This window comes from Anas acuta, chromosome 2, assembly GCF_963932015.1.
Source record: "Anas acuta chromosome 2, bAnaAcu1.1, whole genome shotgun sequence".
Taxonomy (NCBI): domain Eukaryota; kingdom Metazoa; phylum Chordata; class Aves; order Anseriformes; family Anatidae; genus Anas; species Anas acuta.
Genome location: NC_088980.1, coordinates 142,251,265 through 142,255,907, shown reverse-complemented (window position 1 = coordinate 142,255,907; position 4,643 = coordinate 142,251,265). Strand labels below are relative to the sequence as shown.

Here is a 4,643-nt window from a genome sequence, read left to right as displayed (position 1 = left end):
TAGTCTACTTAGACTTCAGCAAGGCATTTGACATGGTCTTCCACAGTGTTCTTCTGGAGAAGCTGGCAGCCCATGGCTTGGACAGGTACACTCTTTGCTCACTTAAAAACTAGGTGGATGGCCGGGCCCAGAGAGTAGTAGTGAATGGAGAGCTGGTGACTGGTCACCAGTGGTGTTCCCCAGGGGTTAGTGTTCATAGAATCATAGAATCATTAAGGTTGAAAAGTCATTCAAGATCATCTCGTCCAACCATCACCCTCCTACCAATGTCACCCACTGAACTAAGCACCAGGTCCGACCCTTCCTTAAACATCCCCAAAAGGACCATGCGAGCCAGGTAGGAGTCGAAACTACAATCTTCTGATCCGTAGTCAGATGCGTTATCCATTGCGCCACTGGCCCTGACGTTGGGGCCTATCCTTTTTAATATCTTTATTGTTGATTTGGATGAGTGAATTGATTTTCAGTCAATTCCTCCTCAGTAAGTTTGCAGATGACACCAAGTTGGGGGGGAAATGTCAATCTGCAGGAGGGTAGAATGGCCCTGCAGAAGGACCTGGACAGGATGGGATGGTGGACAGAGGCCAATGGGATGAGGTTCAACATTGATAAGTGCCAGGTCCCGTATTTTGGTCACAACAACCCCATGCAACATTACAAGCTTAGGGGAGAGTGGCTAGAAAGCTGTGCAGAAGAAAAGGACCTGGGGGAACTGATTGATGCTCACCTGATCATGATCCAGCAGTGTGCCCAGGTGTTCAAGCAGGCCAATGGCATCCTACCTTCTATCAGGAATAGTGTAGCCAGAAAAAAACAGGTACATGATCGTCCCCTGTACTTTGTTCTGGCGAGCCTGCACCTAAATTATGTGTTCAGTTTTGGGCCCCTCAGTACGAGAAGTACGCTGAGGCCGTGGAGCATGTCCAGAGAAGGGCTATGAAGCTGGTAAAGGGTCTGGAATACAAGTCCTAAGTGGAACAGAAGAGAGACCTAGGGTTGTTTAGTCTGGAGAAGAGGAGGCTCAAAGGAGACCTTATTGCTCTCTACAACTAACTGAAAGGAAGTTGTGGGGAGCTGGGGGTTATCCTCTTCTCACAGATAACTAGCAGTAGGACTAGAGGAATGGCCTCAAGTTGTGCCAGGGGAGATTTAGGTTGGAAATTAGGAGACATTTCTTCTCATGATGCTTGGACCAGATGATCTTGGAGGTCATCTTTCCAACCTTAATAATTCTATGATTCTATGATATTACTGCATTCTGGTGGATTGCTAAAAAGATTCAGTAACAACCTTTACATTGAGTCAAAGTTTCTGATTCTAGCATCTGTGCATGGTTACTTATAAAATTTTGAGTTCTTGCTATTTTCCTATTAGGCACTTCATAATTCATGCATTTTATATTTATTGTTAAACTGCAATTCTTATGGACTTATGTGCTTTGTGAATGCCTCCCTACTGAATAATAAGAGGCAAATGGATGTAAGTGTATTTTATTTTCTCACTGACTACATTTTTGAAGCAAGCTGCCTCTGGACTCTCATCCATTTGTGCATAAACTACTCAGTCAGATTAAACTTTTGGATTATAAATACCACTGGATCTCAAGGCTTTCTTATGTTTTCATGTACCAAACACATTCAAATAGATACATCTGAGACAAACAAATTTAAAAGAAAATGTGAAAAAAAAAAAAAGTGAGTCATTCACTTTACTCTGTCAACAGCACTGGAAATCAGCATTAGTATTAAAAGTCAATAATGCTAGGAGTCATCAAGATGTGTGAAGACATTTTCTTATTTGAAATAATACATTACCTTTAGAGTGTTCCGCTCAAAAGGAAGGAGAATACTTATGTGGGCTTCTCCAGAATCACATAATAATAAGACAAAACATGATAAACTTCATTTTGTTTATGAAATAACTTATACTTCTGAGTTATCTATCACAGCAGATGACAGAAAGAGTAGGAGGTCTTTCCAGTTTAAACATACTCATTTACTTAGTACACAAGAAAATATGCATGAACAAAATCTGAACAGAAAATCAAAGGTTCCATGACCAGCTTTGAAACATGTACATGTGTCTTATTATGCAAATATTCTTATTGCACCAGATCTTCTGTGTCTGTACAAACATGAAAATTGTTAGACCAGATGAAAGAGAACATTGTCACTTCATTTTCTTTCCTATATTAATACAACTTAAATGATAAAGAAAAAAAAAAGTGAAAAAAAAAAAGTGAAATTACAGTTCAAGTTTTAACCAAAGAGAATATATGTCTTTGAATAGGTTGTAAATAATTTGGGGAATCACAATAGTTCAAAAGGAATAGGAGAAGAAAATGCACTGAATTTAATATTTTTTTTAGGAAGATTCTGAAAAATGTTAGATTGTCACTTCTGGCACATTTGGAGTAAGGTTTTATCATTTTATTTTACTACCATGTATAATATATTTTATTCTTCTTTTTAATTAATGCTGTTCATTAAAATAGCACAAATTTTTAGATAGTGGATAGAAGTCCATATGTTCAAGAGATCAAAAATACTTGCTGTTTAAAGCCTGACTTCTTGAGTTTGGAGATAGATGTAACTCTTTCACATAGCAGTCAGAAAACTCCCTGTCACATTTCCATAGATTCCTTTCATTTCAATTTACAACAACAGTTTGCTCTGAGAACTAGCTAAAAATTTTAATTTCATTTCAAACTAGGTTTAAAACTATTTAGAATTCAGTCTGATCAAAATAATTAAAATAAATTTAATTATTTGTTTATGACATCTAATAAAGGGAATTATGTGTCCTCTGTTTTCCACAGGAAATATCTATCATGCTTTGAAAACCAACAAAAAAATGTTATAAAACAGAAAGATTATATAAAGTCTTCAGAATGGAACATTTCTAAATTGTTTCAAGTTGTAGATTTTGTTTCCCAAATGCCCATTTTCCTCTCCGGGCTGACTCTCCTATCTGCACAATTTTTTCCATTATGTACTATTGCCAGGGGCTTGCAGTGACGTAAGATTTCTATGGTAAACACTGGAACTGTCTGGTGAATTATTTCTAAGTTGTTTTTTGTTTGCTTGCTTGTTTGTTTGTTTTTTAAGTAGATTTTTCATTTTATTTTCCTCACTGAAAGTTATATATATATTTTCATTTGTTTGTTTTAGAAAAAGTGTATCTGTCTGCTTCTGATATACACATAAACCATATGTTTCTCATAAAAAAGTATCAACAACAGAACATGAGATTCAACTGCTGCAGTCAATTCATTCCATCTGGAAAACAGTAGAATTTCTTTTGCTTTCTTCAAAGCATCAGGTGCCAGAAGAAGTTGATTTTACTCAACTTTTTTAAGAGGATACTCACAGTTTCCATTTTTCCTGGGTCATAACAATCAGGCTGATTCTCTAACCTGAGCCTGATCCAGACCTTCCAAGGACTGTTACAGAACACAAAGGGACTTGAGCTAAACCAGAGAGTGGAGGCACAAGTATGAGGGAAGCAGAAAAAGAAAACCAGGCTAGCTCTCAAATGTATTAGTTAATTAAGGAAGTGATAAGATTTCACTGAACCCCTGCATTTGTGCAGCCAGAGCAACCTAAGACTCCAACAGAGGAATCCACTAGGACAGGCAGAAGGGAAGAGTTTTGCTGCTCTCTGGTCTCATTGCATTCACTCTATTGTCATTAGTGCCTCAGTAAGTCCTCTCAGCAGTGTTCCTACTAAGGATCACTTCATTAAGATGGGATCTCTACTAGTTCTTCTTCATACGGATGCAAAGAACAGTGATCTATAATTCACCAATTTCCCTTTTGTCACCTATAGTTTTTTGATTCCTTAGGGAGCCTGCCATGGTACTGAGGATACCAATTACTTCAAATTCAGTGTAGGTCTGTTATGTCTGCAGGTGTTATCCTGGATGAACACTGCTAACAGCAGTGAAATGTTTGCAAGAGTATTGTTACAATACTTTTTGTATTAGGATTTGGCTCACGTTTAGCTCTTCAGAAATAAACTCAGGTGAACTAAAGAAAAATAAGAATTAAAAAAAAAAAAAAAAAAAAAAAAAAACAGATCAATATGGGAAATATGGGAGACCTTTCTCTCTCTAAAGCATCATAGGAAAAAAGTGACAGATGAAATCAAATAAGTTCTTATCAGCAGTCACCAGGGAAAGGAAGAGAAGGCTTCAGATATGGAAATGATATGTTTCTAACAAAAATAAATTTGCTTACAAAGTGACTAAAATAGAGAATCTAAGTGACTTCAAGATAATTTAGTTTGTTTATGTGTAGCATGTGAACAAATAGAAGAAAATGATTGCCTTATAATTGAAGAAGACAAGTGTGGTGAGACAGACAGGCTTTTAAATCTTTTAATCTTTTCTCTTTTAAATATACTGAAATATATAGTGAAATTATGAAACTAGTAAGGTAGGTTATCCAAATGACTCACCACTTTGCATCATTTTTCTTTGCATTGTAAGACTGAAAATTTGGTGGAATTTATTGATATATTTAATATTATTAATGCATATAAATTTATTACCAAATTCCTTATGGATTCATTAAAAAAAAAATTCAACATAGAATTGCTCAGTGCTTAACATCAGCACATCATGCCAGTACTGGGAGTAGGAG

At 36.4% G+C, this 4,643-nt stretch overlaps 1 non-coding gene across 1 annotated transcript; it reads right to left on the bottom strand.

The window, feature by feature from the left end:
* Positions 1–329: 329 nt before the first annotated feature.
* TRNAR-ACG (transfer RNA arginine (anticodon ACG)) lies at positions 330–402 on the bottom strand. The gene has a single exon. It is a non-coding gene; the product is annotated as a tRNA-Arg (tRNA).
* Positions 403–4,643: the final 4,241 nt, after the last annotated feature.